We start from the raw sequence: 23,440 nt of genomic DNA on the forward strand, positions 1-23,440 counted from the left end.
CGGAGACGTACCACCTGTCCTCCGTTATCTGTGGGGATCTAAAGCAGACAGACATTTACTGTTACTTAATGAAGGGAGAACGAACCGTGAAGGCAGACAACGAGCATGTCTTCACTGCAGACAGCGACTGCAGTGAAGACATGCTCAACAACGGTTTCATTTACATGTACGAGAAGGGATGATCAGACACCAGAGGTTAGTTTCTCCAGCCCCTCCTCTGGAAGAAGACAAAGGGCCCTTTGGAGAGGAGCTACAAATATTAACATTGGAAGAAGAAAAGAACCCTAGAAGATCTAATTAGTAATCATTTTGAGGTTGGAGGAATCTGACTGGGACCAAACGTGTCTGATTTAAATTTATGGGACAAAATGTAAAAAGATTTGACAGGTTTCCTGTTTGCAGGTTTCTCTCCGGGCACTCCGGCTTCCTGCCACAGTCTGAAATCTCCACTGAAATGATCCAGTAGGCCAGGGGTCACCAACTCCAGTCCTTAAGGGCTACCATCCTGCAACTTTTAGAATCACCTCTGCTCCAAAATGTTTGAATTTCTTCACCAGCATTAATTCCTCTCTGCAATAGGCTGGAAATGAGCAGTTTATTTGATCCAGGTGTGTTTGAGCAGAGACACATCTAAAAGATAGATAGATAGATAGATAGATAGATAGATAGATAGATAGATAGATAGATAGATAGATAGATAGATAGATAGATAGATAGATAGATAGATAGATAGATAGATAGATAGATAGATAGATAGATAGATAGATAGATAGATAGATAGATAGATAGATAGATAGATAGATAGATAGATAGATAGATAGATAGATAGATAGATAGATAGATAGATAGATAGATAGATAGATAGATAGATAGATAGATAGATAGATAGATAGATAGATAGATAGATAGATAGATATCAGACATAATAAGAAATAAAAGAATATATAAATAAAAGAATAAATATATATTTCTATATATAAATATATAGTTTATATATAAATTATATAATGTAAATATATATATAAATAAATATGTATATGCATATATATAGATATGTGCGTGTGTGTGTATCTATCTATCTATCTATCGATAGCTCATAAACCGGCGACCCGCCAGAACCAAAAGCTCTGGCAGGATCCAAACGACGCTCTTAGAACTACGGGAGAATTCAGACTCCGCTCATTCATTTTTAACTAACAATATAAGCGCCAAGCAGCCAAATTTACTAAAGTAAACTCACCAATAAGATTTAGGCTTTGTTCCCACCTCCACGGACTCACACAGACTCGCTACGTACAAGATGTTTTGACACAATAGATCTTTTTTTCTCCTAAAAGTTAATAGTAAAGAGGATTAGATAATTAAAAATTTCAAAATTATACTTTTGTATTTTAGGAAAATCTCAAGGTCCACACAGTGCGTACAGCCCCAGGCGCCCTGTGCTCAGCTTATAAATCCAAAATACGCACAATAGAACTATGCTGAGGATAGATAGATATGACAAAAATTACGACTGGGCAAATATTTGGAAAATTAAAAAAAAACAATAGTAATAAAATAGATGTCAAATATCCTCCAGCAATGCCAATTTAGAGCAGCATGACAATCTAAAATTTGGTCTTTATTTTTTATGTGTTATTGTGTTTTATGTCTTTGTGGACCATGAGTCTCAGGCCAGTGCAGTGACCACTAAAGGGGCAGGTGCTCAAAAAAAAAAGGGCCCATCCAACCGTATTACAGGACAGAATATTAAAGCCTCTGAGCTTTCAAAGTTTAATAAACAATGATACATTACAAAATTGTGACATGTACAATCAAAGCTTACGAACATCTCCATATAGAGCATAACACTATGCATATGTAGATATTTTATTAATCTCTTTCTGCATTTTGTTATAGGAAAGTATTGCAATATTCAAACCCGCAATATCTAAATCAGAGCTGGACCACCAGACATATTTTGTCTTTACATAATTACACTATTAAAAATATAAACAAGGGCACAATGCAACTTTTTAGTGGACTGTAAACTATAAAAAAAGAACTGCTTGTTTGCTGCAGTGGAGATGAAGATGGTCCATTCAGGAAAGCAGAGCTGCATCAAACTTTAAGGTGGAACTGCAGAAAAAAAAAAAAAGTAAAAATTGTATTGTTAATGCATGTCACCATGAGAAAAGCCTACTGAGTTTTGCTTAAAAAACTTTTTTAAACATTTAAATCACACATTTGTCTCATGAAGTGATTTTTTTTTTTTTGCAAAACAAACTTATTTGCCCTTGTCAGAAATATTTTCTTAATATTCTAAGTTTTTGTTTGACTCAAAGTTTTGCTTGTGACCCAAAATCACAACAAAATATTTCTGATGTGTGAAAATAAAAGTTTATGTTTGGCAAATAACTTTTTATGTTCATAAGACAAAAATTAGTTATTTAATTAAAAAGTTTTTTAAACAAAACAATTTGTTTTTTAAAAAAGAAATCATTACAATTTCAAAAGTTTTGATTACAATTTTATTTTACTTAACTGAGGTTAGTTTTTTTTTTTCCATTGAATAATTGGGAAAAAAATTGTAACTTCATACTCTGTGAACCAGACCCTAAACTTACTTAAAGTCTGGGTTGAGTTTTTCCCCTTCATTAATGACACACTTTTATTACATTCATTATATCTATCATGGTAATTCAGGGTGAGTTATTTTTAATTCTAAATGAATATCCTTGTTGGACTTTTATTTAAGTGCTATTTTCCTTCAAGATACATTTACCTAACGCTAGAATAAATGTAATGTACATTATGCAGCAAAGGAAATCAGAAGATCGGACATATATCCATTAAGGAGGTGATCGGTTTTGGACGGGCGATGTGCCCTTATTGCATAAGCGATAATGAAGAATGACTGATATCATTAAAGATAACAGGGGAGAAGCTTTTTTGTTATCTTGCTTTGCTAGCAAAGTTGTTAGCTAGCAGCTAGCTTATAGCACACCAACAGCCTAATGTCTGCGCGAGAGGCAACTGCGTCATGCGTCACGGGCAAAAGGTCAAAGGTAACAAGGTGACCGGCTTATTATGTTATAAAAAAATAATAATTATATATATATATATATATATATATATATATATATATATATATATATATATATATATATATATATATATACATATATATATATATAATTTTAGTACATGTTATGTGTCACAAGAAGGCTTACAAAATAATAATAAAAAAATAAAATAAAATAAAAAAATAATAAACATTGACCAAAAGGGCACTTGGGGGCAAGGAACAAAAAGGGCAGGTGCTCAAGCACACCCAGCTCCACCCTCTGCATGTGCCTGTGTGTTGGTCAGTTTGGCCCTTAGTAAGGGAATCACTTTATTTTCCCTTCCCATTATTTTCAAAGCCACTAAAACGGAATTCTGACTTTTTCTCTCAGAATTCTGATACACTGAGAGCTCAGGTTTCAGGTCAATGATTGTTTCAGGTCAATCATTCCTTAATGATTGACCTGAAACAAACTCCTATATATTGCTAAAAAGTTACTTGTAAGTTAGTTTTGTCTTATTTCAAGCGTACCAAGATATTTGCACTAGAAACAGGACAAAATACTTGGTAAGATTTTGTGCTTTTGCAGTAAATGTCCCTTTTGTCATTCCCCCATGACACCACTTTCTTTATTTTCTCAAATTCTTCCATCTAATGTTCAGACAGTACTAGCCTAAGACATACCGCTAACCTCCAAGTTTTCCTTCAACTCAGTTTTCCCTTCACATGCAAGGTCATAGGCCTCCCTGACTGGAGTTATTATCTGAGAAACAGCATATTATTTTGTTTTTAACTGAATAATGATCAACAAAATTAGGAGAAGCTGAACTGAAGGTGTTCTTAAGAGATGCAAAAACACGATAAGCATTTTTGGTGAAGTTTCTCGAGCAAATATCTTACTACTAATATATTTGTACATTTCAAGTGTACACTTGAAATGAGACAAAATTAGCTTACAAATAACTTTTCAGCAAGATATAGGAGCCTGTTTTAAGTCAATAATAATAAAAAGTACTAGTTTCACTGACAGATTATTTCACTTATTACATGGGAACAATGTCTTATAATGGAAAGAACAATGGAGGTGATACATTTTATGGTCAATATTAAGGAATTATTTACCTAAAACTATCTTACTTGTAAGTTAATATTGCATTTTTTCAAGTGACTAAGATATTTTCACTAGAAACTAGACCAAAAATAATTTGTAAGATTGTTGTCATGTTGTGTGGAGGTTGTAGTGGATCCATATGCATGGATGTTGAGGCATCAAGTGAATTTGAAGATTTAATGAAAATGGTGAAAATGCAAACTTACAAAAACCACAGGGAGCCAGGGCAGAACAAAAACCAGAATCCACAGAGAAACAAGCAAGGAGGTACAGGGAGTACACATGGGGCAGTAACGGGGTTTAACAGGAAGAGCCAGCGAGGACTGAGAGGAGAGAGGTGCTTACTTACAGGAAGACTGAATGGATTCCAGGTGTGGGCACAGAACAAAAGGCAGACTGAGGAGAGAGAGGAAGAGGAAGTGACACGGGGCGAGGGAATGAATCTAACCAAATAACTAGACAAAGAAACATAATAAAACTATAGTAACTAAGAAAGGACTAGACGTAAGAAATAAATGTAACTAGAACTACTAAGTAGGAACTAAAGTAAAATTAGAAACAAGGAAGAACTAATATAGATAAGAGACTAACATAAATAACGACAAAACTCAAAAACAAACTACATCATCCAAACCAAAGATCCAATCAATTTTGTGTTTTTGCAGTAAGATGTCCCTCTTGTCTCTCTTTAAACAAGGAAGAAGTCACTCTTCCATGACAGCACTCTCTTCATTTCCCCCAATTCCTGCACCAAATGTTCTGACTACACCAACCTCTCATCCTTCTGCCCCCGCCCCCCACTCCTTAACCTCCCACCTCTCTCACCCTAGCTTTCCCCTCCACTAGCGCTGGCTACATTAAAGGCAGGGATGGCTGATGCATGTAGCGTTAAAGGGGCGGGCGGCCCAGCTGTGCCTGCCTGCGTCTGGGCCGGGCCCTGGCTCATGAAATATTGACGGCCGAGTGTCCCTTCCAAGAGCTGGCTCGCTCAGTCTTGGGAGGAGACGTGGGGGTTGGGGGGAAGCAGGAGGGACACATTAATATTTTAGACTGCAATCTCCTGCTTGACAAACTCCCCCGCGTGATTGGCTAAAAAGCCGCTCATTTTGCCTACCAAGCACTGGCTTTCTTCGCCCCACATCACCCTCTTTTTCCTCTTCTTACCTTTCTCTGGGTCTTCTCAATCTCAACTATTTACCATATTTGCGGTCACTCCTCTAAGATTCTTGAGTGTGGAGTTTGGCGTGGAGATGCCTTGGAATGAGCTGGCAGCGTTGTGTGTGTACGCAACGTGTGTGTGGATGCAGGAGGTAATTAATTATGGCCGGTGATTTGGTTTGGTAGTCACGAAGCCCCCGAACTCGGCTGGCCGTGGCCTCTTGGGGGAGGGGGCTTCTGTCGGCAGGTCCCGCCAAATGAAGTGGCATTCATTTTTTATGAAGAGCAGGTTATCCTATTTAGTCGGATTAAAACAAGCGGTGGAGGAGGAGATGACAGCGAGCCAGAAAAAATAAATAAATAAATCTCATATTTTCTCCCTCTTTCTTTACTTTACTCTTAAGATTTTCTCAAAAACATCCCCCTCCTCCCTTTTCTCCATCTCCACCACTTGTCCCATCAGCTCCATCTGACACTCCCCTCCTACCTCTCACACTCCACCTACCCATTAACCTGGTTATGGGTGCAGAGTGCTTTGCTGACCCTTTGCCAGGTGTGGTGCAACCCTTCTGCATCGCTGCTAATCTCACATAAACTGTGTTTTTGTTCTTGACTGAATCACCTTCTTATTTATTTCCTGCTTTGGTTTTATCATCACCTTATAGTTTAACTTTTGATAGCCGATACACGTGTTTTGTTCTTGCAGAGCGAGTTAACACCGTTAGCATTTCTTCGATAGGAAAGAACATTAACATGAGTGGAAATTGCAGCACAGAAAATTAAAATTAGCTGTGAATAATTTATTGACTGGAATCATTTCTGCCTTTGCTTTCACAGTGGATGAGTAGATTCAGCCTTTTCTGCTTTTTTTAATCAACCAGTGAGATTATTTCTGTATTGACGGCAGCACTTCTGTTGTGTATCTAACTTTGCTCTCCTGACTCCAGCCTTCTGTCTCCAAACAACATGAATATTGGACATTTTTCTCTGAACTGAGTCAAATAATGCGTCTAATTAGTCTATGAGGAAAAAACATAAAGTCAGGGTGAGAAATATGATGGAAAATGATAATAAAAGCTAGTTAATGGCCAAAAGCAGCACACAAAACCCAGAAAACACAGATCTGACACATGAATTGAAAACCAGAGGTACTTACAGTGGGAAGAGTGATGATAGGATTAATTATAAGATTAGTAAATTGAACTTCACCCACGAGCTTCAATGTTATCGTTGCACTTTTTATTATGATTTATTATGATTTTAATGTTTTAGACCAACACAGAAGCTGAAATGAAACTAAAATAGCCTAGCCTCAGTCAAATTGGGAAAAGATGATCTGTGAAGAACAGTTTTTAAGTCTTTCCCCAGATTCTCAATTGGATTCAGGCCTATACTTTCACTAGACCATTGTAACCCATAAATATGATCTAAACCATCACATTGTATCTCTGGCTGTACGAGTATGTTTAGGTCAGGGGTCAGGAACCTTTGCAGGGCAAGGAGCCATTTCTGCCTTCAATAAAGTTAAATAAAACTTGTTTAGAGCCGACTCTATTTTATTTACTTTTTTAAAAAAGATTTTTAAGAATCTTAAAACCTATTCATAAATATATTATTACTGTTATTCTTGTGGAAATGCTATACACACACACACACAAATATATATATATATATATATATATATATATATATATATATATATATATATATATATATATATATATATATATATATATATATATATATATATATATATATATATATATATATATATATTTCATGAAAATATCTAGAAAAAGCTACTAGAACTAATATTTCCTTTGAAATATTATTCCTTTCCTTTACCTTTTGTAGCCTTGGTCAGTCCTTTACTATTTTTGACTAAAGCTATTAGGAGCAACAGAGAAACTTCTAAAGAGCCACATATTTAGGGGTACCAGAGTAAAGGAATACAAATGCATGACACAATTTTTTAGTTTTTTTTTTTCATTATTAAAAATGTGTCACTTTACATCAACATCACAATGCAATGCTTCTTTGTAATAACATAAATCTGTAGAGTGAATTCCTTTTCACTTCTGTCCAGCTTTACGTTTCAATCGCGTGAAGCATCCATCCTGCAGACTGAGCAGGATGAATGATTCAAGGGCAGCTGTAGGGATAACTTACCCTCCTCACAGCAGAGAAGGTGTGTGGAAGATCATATTCACATATATAAAAAAGACTTTTTCCTCCTGGGCTGTCATCACAACCAGGAAACATCCCACTGAGCTCTACCAAGAGCAACAACCGCCACCCAAAAGTCTAAAAGCTGGATGAATTAGTAACTCTTGCACTTGTGTCGTTTGCTGAAACATTTAGGCGATGAGGAGCAGAGAGGATGAATCATAATATTGTGGGGACATATGTAGAGAGAAAGGGCAGCTTCTCCACAGAGAAATGTTTTTAAATGTGATTTTAACACAGAGAGCTATGCTATCTGGTAAATGATTCACATGAGCTACTGGTGAACATGAGAAGGACAGGAAACACACCCAGACATCAAAAACAGTCATCACTGGTAAAATAAAAGATTAGGATTTGAAAGTGGGAGCTCTAATAACCCTGAGGTTTATCAATCTTATCAGCAAGAAAGAATGTTTTCCGCCAGAAAATCACGTCACATCCACAAAAGCACAACAAATGTGGAGCTGGCCATCAAACTAAAGCACACTCAAACAAGGAAGCTGTAATATCAAATACCTTTTATGGCATTAAGGATTTCAGTATAACTTTTCAGGTCATAACAACCTTATAAAATAAAGATTTAAATAGTCATATGATTTCCGCCAGCAGGAAAGACTAATGTGTCTCTTCTCAGTTTTAGTTTGCGGCTGCAGGGAAATCAACACAACACATTGCAGGCGGCTCTGTGCATTAAGACAGTTACAATAGGAAATAAATGAAATAATTACTGATAAATTAAAATGAGCTCAAAAATCTCATCTGATGTTCATTTAATGTTTTATGAAGGGCACTTTTGTTTACAGAGACTTTAGAATTCATTTTATTTATAGTTTTGTTTGTGTGTGGTTTTTATTTCCATTTTATCCCTCAGTTTCATTTTTTGGCTATTGAAAATATCCTCCAGTTCCAATGTTAAGTGTTCTTTACAAAATCAAAGTTTATTGATCTTTGATTGGGCGAACTTTCATTCCATTATTATTTTATTAATTGAAAATTATCTCAAAACAACAATAATATCATTTATTGCAATTAGTGCGGAGGCAATTTATCATCCAGAAAAATGTAATGTCGTGACGGTTCTACTCAGCATATTTCAAAAACAAAATAATTTCACATGTTTGTATTCCTCTATGTTACACTGTATATGAAATAATGTAGGGAATAAACATGTACATAAATATATAAAATATTTTTCAAATTTTTTGATATGTTCATTACTATCCAGTATTTTTGCCAATTTATTGAAGTTGTACTCCAGCAAAGGCAGTGTGAGAAAATGTTTGATCGCAGTGGCAGATTATTTTCCCCAAACTAAGGTGATGTTATTTTTTTTCCCTTTGCCCCGCTCTCCACCTCTTGTCTTTCGTTTTGTCTTCTTTTGTTATTGTCTCCATCCCTGTGGCCTCACTCGGCCCCTCCTCACCTCATCCCTCCCCGCCTTGTTTTCTTCTTCTTCTACCTGTCTCCTGTCCCGCTTTGGGAGGATTCTGTTAAATGATGCAGGAGACTGCAGACAGAACTGTAACACGGCGAAGCCAATGGCACGTAAAAAAAGAAAAGGAAAAAAAAAGAAAAGAAACGAGCATGGCCAGCATGAAACATCCTCTTGGGGTTGGAGGTGGAGAAGAAGAGCAGGAAGCGAGTCAGGTGGAAGCCAAGAGGTGGAGAAGAAGAACGGGAGCTTTCTAAGTCTGTAGTGAGTGCAATTTTTGTTCCAATGATTGAAATATTACTAATGACACTTTATGTCTTGATATTAATTAGTTGAAGAAGAGACTAACATTTTAGTCACTTGTCAAGCTAATAGATAAATATGAAAACAATTGAAACTTTTCTTTTTCTTTTATTCAGTGCCTGTAAAAAGTATTCACCTCCTTCAATGTTTTAGTCTTTTATTGCTTTTACAAATCAGTCATGATTAACGAACTGTGGCTTTTTTTAACAAAGAAAAATTACAAAAAAACGTATTTAATGTCAAACTGAACACTGTTGTTTATGTTACAGATTTTAATTTAAATAAATAATCAATCAATCAAATTTTATTTGTATAGCACATTTCAGCAGCAAGGCATTTCAAAGTGCTTCACTTAATTAAGATAAAAACAGATAAAAAACAGATACAATCTGTAACATAAACAGCAAAATAAGTGATTGCATAGATATTCACCCCCTTTAGGTTAGCATCTAGTACATGTATCTCTAGGTCTCTGCCAGGTTTGCACATCTGGACGCTGCAGTTTTCATGCTGTACTGGTCGCCATGGATACTGATAAACCATTAAATGTACCTTCCAGACATGTGTCTTTATACTACTGTACACACACTGCACTCCGCTGATCTCCATTCAGTTCATTGTGAGACAGTTGGCACCAATTGGCTGGACCTCAGTTGAATTTGTCACTTTTCAGTGGTTGAATATTTACGCAAATAAATATTTCATCTTAAATATTTTTATTAAGTTATTGTTATTTTGTTGAAATCAGTTTTCACTTTGACATTAAAGGGCTGTTTTTTTAGGTGTTAAGTTAAAAAAGCCTAGTTTTGTTGATTGCTTTACAGAAGTAATGAAAAGACAAAACATCCAAAGGGTGTGAATACTTTATAGCCTCTGTAGAGGAGCACTTTGTGATGAGCTGAGGAGGTAAAGAAGAGATTGAAGGCAAACGACCGGGTAGGAAAAGATTACTGGGAAGCTAAATAATGAACACACACGTTCACAGATGCACACACTCATTCTGCCGTGACTCTCTTGAACTCTACCCTCTGAGCAGAGCGCTGAGTTGTCTCCGTCCCTCTCGTCTCTCCCCACAGAGCTGCCTGAGTAACAGAAATCATGGCTGAGCGTTAGTGCTCCGAGTCCAGCCATGTGGATAATTTGTGGAAGTAAGTCGGGAACACGCGTGGAGTTACACGCGCCTGCGAACGTCCTAACAGGGCGCGCTTTAAAGGACAAGACCGGTGGGAACGTCAGTGAGCGGGAATCAATGAGAGGGCCGAGACTCAGTCTGACAGACAGACTGAGGGCCGCACATAGGACAGCTATGTGTGTGTGTATGTGTGTGTGCCCTTAGCTATCTCTGGATTTATGCTCAGTTAGTTCCCACAACTCTCTCTTTGTTTTCTTTGCATAGAAGGTGCACCTGGCCCATAGCTTCCAAGCTTAGTTGTGTCTCTTTCTATGTTTGTGCCACTGATGGAGGTGTTGCTGCCATTTAGTCTTTTGTCTTAGCTCAGTTACAGTTCCATGGAGCAATTGAAGGACTTTAATGGGATCCATTTGCCTAGAAAGTCTGGTTCGTTTGGGGATGTACTAATGCATGACTGAATTCTGATGCAGACTGAAAAAAACACATTTTCAGTCTGCACATTTTTTCCTTGTAAAACCCTAGGGCTCAGTTCGATTGAAGAAATCTGGTTTGGTACGAATGCATATGTGAACAGATTGAAGAGCGTTCCTAAAGCAGGAAGTGGACTCTAGATTCTAGAGCTAGCAGGAGAAATCAAGAGAAATGGCTCAATCACAAAAGAAAAATCCTTCATCCGCTGAACTCTGACGCCCCTCGATTTACATTTAGCAGAAGTTGCTCTCAGCGTCTTCTTCAGAGGTATTTGTATTATTTCCTTCAGCAGATATTGGTGCAGCACCCCTACAGGCAAGGTGGGGAACAGGTTTTTCAAAGGGTCTGGATTCCTGAAGATATAACAAATGCTACAATTTTTTGACCCCAGACTTTCTGGGGTCAAAAAACACAAAATCTGTCTGTGTGACTGGATTGCATTATATAAACTGAACTGAGTCTGAGCTGTATTGTATTTAACTGAATGAGAAATTGACCATTTAATCTTGCTAAATATCTTGAGATCTTTCTTGTGCTGAATTAAAGCTTTAGGCAAGGCAGTTTTATTTGTATAACACATTTCAGTAACAGGGCAATTCAAAGTGCTTTACATGATTTAAAAGAAAACAAAACAACAAACAAACATTTTGAACTTCCGATTGCTACCATTGGCGTTGTGTTAGATTTTTGCTCGTATGATGTAATCCTGGACCCAGTTCTGGTGTATTTCTATTTTTTTTTTCTTCAAAGTAGGAAGCAGTGATCTTTCCCGTGACATTATAAAACATATCCACATCAGCAGCTGAGGTCAAGTCTGTGTTTAGATTGTAGTAATTATGAAATATGAACGTATGCATCTTTAAGCTAAATTTGAAATGCATCTCTTTTCTCTGTAGTGGCTGTTTTTCCTGCCATCACTAATAAATTATTGGACAGCTTTAGCTCTTGTCTCACCTCAAAACAGGAAGCTCTTGTGGATTTTGCATTATGAATTTACTACGTTTAGTTCATTTGAGGACTCCAAACAGAATCCCAAAAACAAACGGCCCTTTTAGCATCACCTTATCCTGAGATACTCTCCAGCCGTTCTGGATGATGGATGATGGATGGATGCAGTTAAGCGGAGCAAAAGGTCCAACTCGACTCTCACATGTCCCTGATGCCGGCGCAGGTTGATGCTGAAGAGAATACAAGCATCCTGGTGTCCCCAATTCCCCACAGAGATGTCAGAGCCTCGATCACATTTGTAGAGAAAAAACACAAAACAGTCACTTCACTGAACTGTACCATCTTTCTCTCTCTCTCTCTCTCTCTCTCTCTCTCTCTCTCTCTCTGTCTGTCTCTCTCTCTCTGTCTCTCTCTCTCTCTCTTTCTCTCTCGCATTGTACTGACTGGGAAGACTTCCATTTCAGTTCATTTGTTGGACATCTATCTTTACAGCAATTAACAGAAATTAGTTTTCGGCTTCTTCTCCGTTTTTCTGTTATTATGTTTCAACCCAGACGTGTTAAAGTGAAGTTATAGTGGAAAAACATGAAGAAAACCACATAAAAACTACGATCAGGCGAGAATTCTCCATTAATGGATCTCCGCTCCCCTTTCCCTCGCATCCACCCCCCTCACCACCTACCAGCACTCTTACAGTACTCTTTCACCTTGTGAATTATGAATGGAGAAGCCCCTTGTTTTTCTGCCCCCGGCTTGCCCGGTGTCCACTCAGAGCACTCTACTGTACACCCACACATCAGTTTTAAACACAGAGCAAAGCAGAACGGAGGGTGAAACTGAACAATCCGATCAATACGGATGAAGTTTGATCAAAAGTTTCAATATGATGTCCTTGGCTAATAAAAAAAAAAAGGGTTTGCAAATGTTAATTTATCACATATTTGGAGCCACTGGGAAATGATGATGATGTAATCGCAAGTTTTTCAGTTAAAAAACATAATTTTTAACTGCACAGGATTTTTGTTACTTTTATTATGTTTCTTTTATAAATATTGACAAAATTGCTTCAAATAATGGCATCAGACTAAACCAGGTTATTCATATCATTGTGTAATCAAAATCTAATTTCGGGGAAAATCATAGATTTTGAGTTATTTTCATTCAACCAAGCTGTTTGTTTTTAACATAAATTTTACTGGTGTCCCCCAAAGCGTAAAAATGTTGGAGTGTCATTTTTGAAAAAAAAAAAAAAAGAATCTGATTTTATTTTCATTTTACTAAAAGTTGCATGACAAAATCATTGCGTCCAAATAACTAAAATCCATATATACTCAAGACCGTCTCTCATAACTGCTTATTTTATACAAGCTCAACAAAAAAAATACATGAATAAATCAATTTCCCAGTGAATATCTTGGAAATACAGTTACAGAAAGGTTCTCAAATACTGAACCACACTTAGTGGGGGCTCTGCTGTACACCCTTCTCAATAATTGTTGGAAAAACCCTTATTTACCTTACCCTTATTTTTTGTAATCAGACTGATGCTGCTGTGACTGGTTTAGCAAATGCAGCTATTCCTTCAGAATAGAACACTTTACTATTCTGGAGGAATAGTACAGTGTTCAGAATAGTACAGTGTTCAGAATAGTACAGTGTTCAGAATAGTACAGTGTTCTATTTAGCCACAATCTAAACAAACTCTGAAAACTATTATTCATAGGATTGACCCAGCCTCCCCACTTTGCTGGTTACAAACAGGTATATTTGTTTTGAAGGGAAAAAAAATAAAGAAATTAGTGCAACATCATGCACATTAAGTCAGTTTTCTGATAATTTGTTCTTTGTCAAATTCAAACAGAAAGCTGTTTGTTTAAGCTTTCTAAACAAAAGTTCAAAAATCAAAGTTTAACATTTGAATAAAGTGTCAATTCTTGAGTTATAATGACTTCATACATCACCTCACTGGTTGCCTCAACCAGTCAGTTCTCCTGTAACGAGGCCCCGGCAGATGTAATTATGAGCCGCAGACATAATTAGCCTCCTCTGAACGACTTAACGAGTGTTTAATTGAACTTAATTAGCTTTGGTATGCAAGCCAGTGAGCGTCCGCGCAAACTCAGACGCACGCCGTCGTGCACGCACAGACACACACGTACGTCTGCACATTCACTCCCTGCAGACTCAGCCCTGAGATACTGCGGTAAGGCGGGCTAAGAGTTCAAGAAAAGCATTTGGTTTTAAAAGTTAAATGCCACTGTGTAAATATATTTCCAGAGGATATCCAGGGAATAATCAAGTTTTAATTTAGCTGCTAATCTAATTAGCTGCCACAGTGCTCGACTATCTCCCTGAAGGGATTTAACAGAAAAGTGAGAAGGAAGGAGAGCTGAAAAACCTACAAGGAAATTGCTTTAAAAGAAAAAAAATCACCATGAGAAGGTTTCTCAGCCTCTCTGTCTGGGGGATATCTCTACATTTGTGGAATTACAATAAGGAGAAAAGTCAGTAAAGGGAGTGAAAAAATGATGAGAGACTGAAGAGTTTTGCCTGCAGATGTGAATCTCCATCCCTTGTTAACTACAGCGAAAGTTGATGCAATAGCATATTAAGTCAGTCAGTGGATTATATCATGACCATGATCCATTAATAGACAGCAGCCTGCAGCACAAAACTGCAGAGTGGTATGGGCTGAGCAAATAGATTTTATTTATGTTGATGTGCTGCAGGTTTGATCATCTGCAGCACAAGAAACAGGAAAAAAATGTTTAGATGGAATTAATGGTTTACAGCTCTTAGGAGAAGAAAGAAGCAGATGAGTGGAGCTAATTTACTTTTAGACTTGTAAACTGTGTTCAGTCTGTGTCTGTAAAGGACAATACACATTAGTAACACAGTTTTACAGAATTAAATATGTTTTGACACCACAATGAGTATACTCACGACTATGATAACAGTTGTGTCAAAACTATTTGTGTTATAGCCAAACAAAATATTTTACCTAATAAACATACAGACAGTGGTTTTAGATAAAAGTGAGGATGCAAAAATCGTTTGAAATATCTGTATCCTGAAAACCTTTCTGAAAACCGTATTTGTATTTGAATCTGTGGTGTATAACATCTGTGTTGAACTCCAGGTTGGGTGGAACAAATTTAGCTAAAGCTTCTTTCAAAAACATTCTCAATCTATGTTCCTATTCTCATCTCTCTGGATAGTGACTGAAATGAAGATGTTTCTGCTGTTATTGATGACTAAAGACTGCATATGGCCTAACAATATTGAAAAGGTTGAATCAAGCTAAACCTCTTAAATACATGTTATATATAAATTAATTTTCAATAGGTTTGCTCTGTAAATGAGCATATTTTTAAGCCTGATAACAGTTGTGTTTGTTTGGCTCGACCGATTCCCATCATGTTCAGTGATCTAATTATATCCTGATTAATATTCTTCTTAATGGGATTAATAGCAGCACTGCTGGTATTGAGGAAATTCAATTAACATGAGCCTGGTGGTGATGTGAGGCTCCTGGATGGAGACCAGCTGTTTGGAGCTGCACCTATCAAAGACTCCGGGAGAAGACGGGAGTGTGTGTGTGTGTGTGTGTGTGGGTGTGTGTGCGTGTGCGTGTGTGTGTGTGTGTGTGTGTGTGTGTGTGTGTGTGTGTGTGTGTGTGGGGGTGTGTGCGTGTGTGTGTGTGTGTGTGTGTGGGTGGGTGCGTGTGTGCGTGTGTGTGTGTGTGAGTGTATTCCTCCTATGAAAAGGTTTCAGCAGGAAACGGAGCAGATTTTTGTCTTACTGCATGGAAGGATGTAGATCATACACAAGAATTAGGAAAAATCCGTGACTGATTTCATCACTGCTGAAAGTCAATGACTTGATGCAATTTGCTGGGTTTCCTTAAATGGAAACTTTTGCTTTGAGACACCATTTGTTGTGAATTGACGCTATATAAATCAACTGAATCAAACTGAGTCATTTCATCTTTTTATCTTGATGTCAGGCTGTTCCTTAATAGACGTTCACAGACTGATGAGAGTTGACAAGTTGCTTTTTAGATTAAAGATGCTGGATTAATTGATGCAGTTGCAACTCTTAATCTGTTGTTATTTAAGATCTAACAATTTTAAACTGGGAACACCGAATGATTGCAGCAAAAGAGTAGAATTCAAATAAAGAAGGTATTTGGACTAAGCCTTGTGGAACACCACATGAGCAGAGTATTTGAAGAAAACATGTTTTTCTAATCGAAAAGTTCAAATCAAATAATTATGAGATAGCTGTCAAATCTATTGTCAAAAGAAACAAAAGCAGCACTAAATTAAAAGACAATAAAATCTTTATCTGTTACTATGAAACATCATGGCATGCATATCGCCACAAATATTTCCCAAAATTTATCTGCAGTTGGTAATTTTGAAAAAGACGCAAAATTGCCAATAAATCTGTAATGAAGATCAGGAAAGTTTAATTTAACCTCAGTTTATTTATTTCATTTGCCAATTTTTGTTGTTGTTCAGTCTCAAATGAGCAGCTGTCTCTGCAAGGCTAGAAGAATGTTTTATGCTGAAGAGCTTAAAACGAAAACCTCACAACAGCAAAGATGTTTTATTATTTTTTTAAGTCTGGTGAGGCACTAGAAAGAAACAAATCTACTAAAATGAATGAACATAAAAACTGTGTCAGCTTTCAGGAAAAAAAAGCCTGTTAATGCAAATTTGTGAGAGCTGAGATTTTTCATTTCAAGTTGCAGACTTTATAAACTGCTAGTTAGTTTCTGCTTTACAATAAAGATGACCAAAGTGATCAGGTATCACATACATAGAAACTGCTAAAAATGTTGTGTTTTTTTAGTATTAAAGCAGAGCATTTTATTGCCTCAGGTGAAACTCTCTCGTTCAAAACATGACATTTTTTCGCAGCATTGACATTTTTTTCTGCAGCCTGTGTTGAGGAGGCCGGGGGCTTCATTAGAGAGATCTGGAGGCCGACCCTATCAGCCCGGGGGTATGAGGAGGAGAGAGTGAAGGGGGGGGGGTCTCTGCAGGAGACGGGCCTGGATCCCCTGGGCTCCCCAACGACCGACCTCCTGCTTCTGCGGACGGGGCCAGAAAAATCAACGGCGTTCCCCCTTGAACAGCCTCTTCCTCCTCTTCTGCTTCCTGCTGCACTTTTTCTCCATCGCTCTCCCTCTCCCTTTTTCTCCCTTTGCTCTCTCTCTCTTTCTGTGCTCCTAATGAATGATTCATTTAACCCCTCCACCACCTCCACGAGCACCCAACTCCTTGCCTTTTCAGCCAACCACCCATTCTGCTTCTTCTCCTCCTTAGCACGTTAGTCTTTTTCTGTTCTATTTTCTCTGCAAGTGGGGCCTTTCTGTCTTTCTTTCTTTTTCTTTCTTTTTTTTAAATAGTACCCTTGGGTGGTAGTACAAGCGATGGTGGTGGTAAGGTTTAGAGGAAGCAACAAAGGGGTAAAGAAACGCTCCTTTGTGTCACAGATCCCTTCTCGTATTTCATTAAAGGCAATGTTTGACAAATTACTTTACACAGCTAGGATTGTGATTTGCTTTGTGTGTCTGTGTGTGAGTGTGTAAGCCGATGAAGCTACGGACTAGTGCATACACTTCACTCTGAACCGCTAATGAGGGCAATATGTTAGAAAAGGCCTTTAAATGAGGTGCAGCCACACACCAGAGCTGGAGAAAAAAAATAGGCTAAAAACGAAAGACCAAGAAAAAAAAAATCAATTACCGTCCGTATTATCTTGGAAGAGTCGTTAATTTAATGGAATAATTGGTCGGGACACGAAAGGGCTAATTGCCATGATGAAACCAAATTTCTAACATGAAAGAAGAAATAAATGAATCTAGATGGTGCACTTGAAAGGCCTCCAGAATCTGGGGACACTTTCAAAGAGGGGTTTTTATATTCTTGGTTGGGTTCTCCCTGGGCTCCGACTGGCAGGCTCAAAAGGAAGAAAACAGGCGTAATTTGATTGGAGAAGAGATCTCTTTTAACTCCATGTCAGCTGGAGAAAATAGAACGAGGAAGAGCAAAGCCAACCGAGGGAAACTGGGCGGAAGTTTCTGTAATAATGCTTGAAAATGAAACACAGTTCAGGGTATCATAAATGGTTGACATAAATTTAAAATGAAGCGTGTAAAATAGAAAACTATATAAGGAAGTTAAGAATCCTTAAGATATGCCTACATGTCATATATGAAATATAAGGAAAAACTGGAAAGGTTACTCATATTATTTCAAAAAGCTATTTAGGATATTTTCACACAGCAGAATTTGATTAAGGGCCCCATTTGAGAACGTCACCACAACTAACAGGAGTCAAGACAGATTTGCTGGAACCTGGGAGAGACGGTTGAGTTTGACTGGATGAGCTTGAAAACAGTCAGAGATAATGGTTCTCTTTTTTTAACAAACAAATCCAAACACAAACTCAGCATTGGACTGTAACTATGGTGACTCAACAATCAAACAGTGGATACAATTCTTTGCATTTTCACAAAGTAAACTTGTAAATCGTAACTGTTTCTCAAATAAGTCTACTTTTAAATGCTGATAAAACTTTTTTTGAAAATCTAAGAAACCTTTTTCACTCTTAACCAACAAACCACTTTGATCAGGAGTGGAGCTCTCCTGATCTTTGGGCCTCAGGTCCCTTTAATCCAAGTTGCAGCACAATTTGTAACCAATAAATGAAATCACAAACCTAGAGGGAAGAATATTTGATACCCAGTGGTGTTTCTGTCAAAATTTGATAGAAATCTGTATAACTGAGCAAGGTTCAAGGTCATGAGAGGTCAAGGGTGAACATGTTGAAAAAAGGGAATTCTGAAGTCAACATTATTCAGCAGCAGTGGTGGGCACCATTAACCCTATGGCTACATGGCTGATGCTAAGGCATTAAATTCAACCATGTGTCAATGGCATGTATTCAAATATTACTCTTAAGAATGTCAGATTTGTGATTACACTCCAATCTGTACAGTTTGCAGTTCAGGACATGATTCTTTGGAGCAGAACACAAGAACAAACTACAGAACTGAGCACGAATGAATTAGGTTATATGGCAACAAACAATAATGAACACGGAGAAATAAATGAATCTGACAAAACCTACTGAACATAAATAAACCACATGGAGATGATCAGTTCACCAATCAAGTTATGAAAACAATAATAAACATTTTATTTTGTCAAACGCCATCGCTAATATCATCGACCCGTGTTGGTCCAGTGAATTTGGGTTGAAAGCAACTCTAAACAGGTGGGATTTTAGCTCTGATTTAAAGGAACTCAGTGTTTCAGTGTTTCAGCTGTTCTGCAGTTTTCTGGAAGTTTATTCCAGGTGAATGAAGTTGAATGTTGCTGTTTTGAAATGATCAAAACACAAAAGAAAACCAAACTAAAGATTGAGTCCTGTTGAATAGTGGCAGAAGGGAATACTGGTACACTTTTGGAGTTAACCAATTTTAAAAATGTAAAAACTATTAAGCAGAGTAACTTTAGGGTAAGCTTCCTGCCTGATAATGACATTTAAGGACTTTGTTAAAAAATTGAACTGAATAAGACCATCCATCTCCTGCCATCAGTTGGCAGAGAATAAAGAAACTTGGATCTTGCTGTTCACATTGGCCAGATTGTTTTCGTTTGAGCAACTGTGATGTTTGGCAGTGACATCTGAGCGACCCCAGAGAGAGAGACGAGACACAACAGCTTCCGGCCACTCTTGGCCTCCCCACCTCTTTAACAGCCCTGAAGACGACTGCACGGCCAAGTGGCAGCACTTCAGAAACCAAGATGGTGGCCTGCTCCTGCTGCTCCTGTCTAAATATAATGTCAGAGCTGCATTCAGGACAAAAACATGCACCATTAGTCTCCCAATCATTCCATTGCCTCTATCTCAAACTCAACTTCAAAGTTTTCGATTCTTTGCACCCAAAGCACCTGGTTTCACCATTAAAGGGGTCGTGTTGTACAACTGCATCAAAAACAGGCAACTTTGCTAACCAAATACGGACACCCACTGGAAGTTTCTGCTGATTGATGTATGTTTTCTGCCTTTTGATCAGCGATTATCTCGAATGAATAATTTAAAGTACTAAAAAGTTAATAAAAATCTCTCCGATTTGGACTTCTGAGACGAAAGAGAACATTTGATGGACACGGAAGGACGCCCGTTGGTGGAGCGGACGTGGCGGCGTTGGGAAATAAACATGAAAAAGGATGACAGGGAACCGGACAGAGGACGGGCGGAGGGAGAGGCGAGCGTGGAAGAGGAACGCTGTAAGAGGAGGAGGAGAGGTGTGGCGGAACGGGCCAAGGGGAACCCGCCCCACTAATTGGTACTTAACACCCGTGCCGAGCAGAACTGTTGCTATCATAAGAAATTGATGAATTAACTGAGTGAGGGATGGGCAGAGAGAGAGCAGGAGACTGTGGGACGGCTGAAAGAGAGAGAGGGGGTTCTGAATCTTTTAAGAGGATAACTTACTTGGGCAAAACAGCTGTTTATGCATTATTTGTGCGGCGAGCCATTTACCGCCGTTTAGGATAAAAAATAAAAAAAAAATCTTGGTTCCCGGGCTGCAGGAGTTGCCCACAGGGACACAGAAGGGTTTGGGAAGGACCCGGCAGCCCATCAGTCACTGATAAGAAAGGATGAAAAATTAATTTGTTAGTAGTTTCGTTTTAAAGACTCAGATATTGGCCTGTCAGTCTGTGAGGTTTCGTTTAAGTGACAAACTGGCATGCAGGGATTCATGCAAAAGGAATCAGGGACAAATGAATGCAGGAAAAGTTTATGGAGCCATCCACTTTTTTGTCCAAGTGGATCAGATTAGCTTCAAATTGTTATATCTTAATAAACTAGTCTTCATCCTCCAATGACAAACTGTCGTAGACTGCAGAAAGGTCAGCGGCAGAACTGATGAATAAAAGTTTCTTTTGAGAGATTTTTTAGCTTTTGTAGAATTAAAGTAAATCAAATTGTTTTTATTTTTGTAAAAATACTTTTATTTTGAATATAACAAAATAAGCCTGATGTTCCTGCGTCATTTTCTTTAAAGATTCCACAATTTGATGGCAAGATTTCAGTTCTTGTGGTTTAAACACGGAACCTGCAAAAAAAAACTGCAAGGAAGAAAGGAACAAAAGGAAGGGACAAATAATAAATGAGGGGAGGACAGATGGAAGGAAATGAACGAGGTAAACCAGGTGAAAGTAAGGACGCAAAAAGGAAAGGAGGAGGTAAGACACAGGGAAGGATACAGGAAAGTGAAGAAAGAAAGTAAGCAAGGAAGAAAGGAAGGAAGAAAGGAAGGAAGAGGGGAGAACAAGAATGCAAACATGGAAGCAATGAAAGAAAGGACAAAAAGGACAGGAAATAGGACACAAGAAAGGAGGGGGAGACACAAGGTAGGATTCAAGAAGGCAAAGAAGGAAAGGGCACAAGGAAGAATATAAGGAAACATAATAGGAATGATGCAAAAAGGACTGAAAGTATGACAAGGAAAATAGAAGCTACAGAAGGAAACAGGAAAAGAAAGGATTGACAACAAAATGACTGAATGAAGAACACAAGGAAGAAATGAGAGAATGACAGCAGGAAGGAGGATGGAGGTAAGGAAGAAAATAGAGGAAACAAAGGAAGACACAAAAAGAGGAAAGGATGGAGGTAGGACACTTGGACAGGTTTTCCTTGGAAAAAAGTTTTCAGAATCGGTAGGGTAAAAGTTGAATGAAAAAAAAGTTCTGTATGCAAGTCAAGCATAAAGACATACCAGCCAATCACTGACACACGTTCTTATTCCTGAAACAGGCTGCAGGACGAAACCTGGAAAAATCCCAATAAAGCAAAACAAAAACATACAAACTCCACTCAGGAGCATCCGGGCTCCACTGGTTTTGACCAAATCTTCACTGACATTCCCTTCATTGTTTCCGCTTCATCCAACTCTTCACTTCGTACACAACCTGCAGGGTAAAGTGTGGTTCAAGTATGAAAACTCAGCTTCAAAGTGAAGTTATCAGCAGAGAAATCCTGGCTTGTTGAACAAAGCCTTCTACCTTTGAGTCTCCTTATCGCCAAGGGTGGTTGATTTTCTGTCTCTGCTTTTGTTAGGAATAACTTGTGGGGAAAATCGTTGAAGCAAAATGAAATGCAAATGTCTTCTTTTTAGTTTGCTGGTGTACGAATGCATTTTTTTTCTCTAGTCTTACATAAAAAACTAGTACAAATTAATGAAATTAAATAAAAAATATGTATAGTTCTTTACTCAGGAATTCATGTTAAAATCTAAGAAAAGGCTGGATTTATTAAGTCCTGGATACGTTTCTCTGTGTTGTAAGTGTGGAGAACACCGGTGCAGTAGAGGTGTGTCATGCCATGAACTGAAGGACGGGTAATGACCTCCCTAAACTCTGTCTAGAGGGACGATTTAAACCCGCCACTGTTTCACTTTGATGTCTTCAAAGAAAGCCTTGAAGTCGACGCTGGAGAATCACACGACATGCAGTAAAACATGCGCCGTCACACATCTTCAAATGCCTTCGCCTGTCACTCAAAAGTCCCAGACACAGACTGCAGCTCTGCGTAAAAACAGGAAAAGAGGGAAGTTAATGTGAGCCAACCGGCAAACATAAACAAAATCTCCAATAAAAGGAAGGGGTTTGAATAATGTGTGGATGTTAGATACTATTGATTTTGAAGTATAGGTGAAATAAGTTGTTCCAAGCTGCAGATTTGGGAACCAAACAGCAACTTGCTATGTGATCATTGTCAGGGTCTGTTTGTCCTCCCCTTTTCCTAGTTTCTTAGTTTGTTTTCCTTTAGTTAGTTTTATTTCCACCTGTCCCTGGAACCACCACTTCTCAAGACATCCAGCAGATGTCACCCATGCTCCACCCCTGAGAAGTGTCCTGGTTCAACCCGGACACACACCTGCAGCTGGTTTAGAGGGCGTGGACCTGCGATATAAGCAGCAGCTACACTCCGTCTCACCGCCTGAGTGTTTGCCTACCACGGTAACCAGCGTTCCAGAAAGAGGCCTTCTGTGATTACTCTCGTCTAACCCTTGTTGTCTCCCTCGCCAGATTCTCCCGCCGTCTTCTAGTTGTTTCCCGGAAACCAGCTGCCCCCCGCATTCGTGTAAGTCTGTCTCCCCGCTGTGGATCACCTCCCTCCTGTGTGATTTCCCGACGCTGCCGGTGTTCCCGGTCAGACGCCACTCCCTGTGTGTGTGTGCGTGATCTCCCCTCGTCGATCCCTCCCCGGGATTTCCCCTTCGGGACGCTACGGGCCAGGAGGCCCACGCCCGAACTTCCCGGAGGACCGCCTGGACGGATCAGGCTCCAGGCCGTGCCCGACATCAGAGCTAAGCATCGCTCGTCAACGGACACTCGGCTCGCGCTCCGCTTCGCCCCTAATACCTCCACGCCAAGTAAGCTGACCTCAGTCATTTCCTGGAGAAACTCCGCTGAGTTCTCGCTAACCCTGCTTTTTCCCGTTGGCAGTAGAAGAACCGGTCCGCCGATTCGGCTTCGCCACCAGCTCCCTGATCCTTCAATAAACATTATTGTTTCTGACTCG

The 23,440-nt window shown here is 38.6% G+C and overlaps 1 long non-coding RNA gene across 2 annotated transcripts; it reads left to right on the top strand.

Moving 5' to 3' along the window:
* The first annotated feature begins 7,267 nt into the window (after nucleotides 1-7,267).
* Nucleotides 7,268-17,372, top strand: LOC145554930 (uncharacterized). 2 transcript variants are annotated; one of them, XR_014090990.1, is made up of 3 exons: nucleotides 7,268-9,237; nucleotides 10,101-10,212; nucleotides 10,353-17,372. It is a non-coding gene; the product is annotated as an uncharacterized LOC145554930 (long non-coding RNA). The 2 variants fall into 2 exon arrangements; XR_014090989.1 differs by having other exon boundaries at nucleotides 10,101-17,372.
* The last annotated feature ends 6,068 nt before the right edge of the window (nucleotides 17,373-23,440 follow it).

The sequence above is a fragment of the Poecilia reticulata genome, chromosome 14, assembly GCF_904066995.2.
Source record: "Poecilia reticulata chromosome 14, P_reticulata-male-v2, whole genome shotgun sequence".
NCBI classification, from domain to species: Eukaryota; Metazoa; Chordata; class Actinopteri; order Cyprinodontiformes; family Poeciliidae; genus Poecilia; species Poecilia reticulata.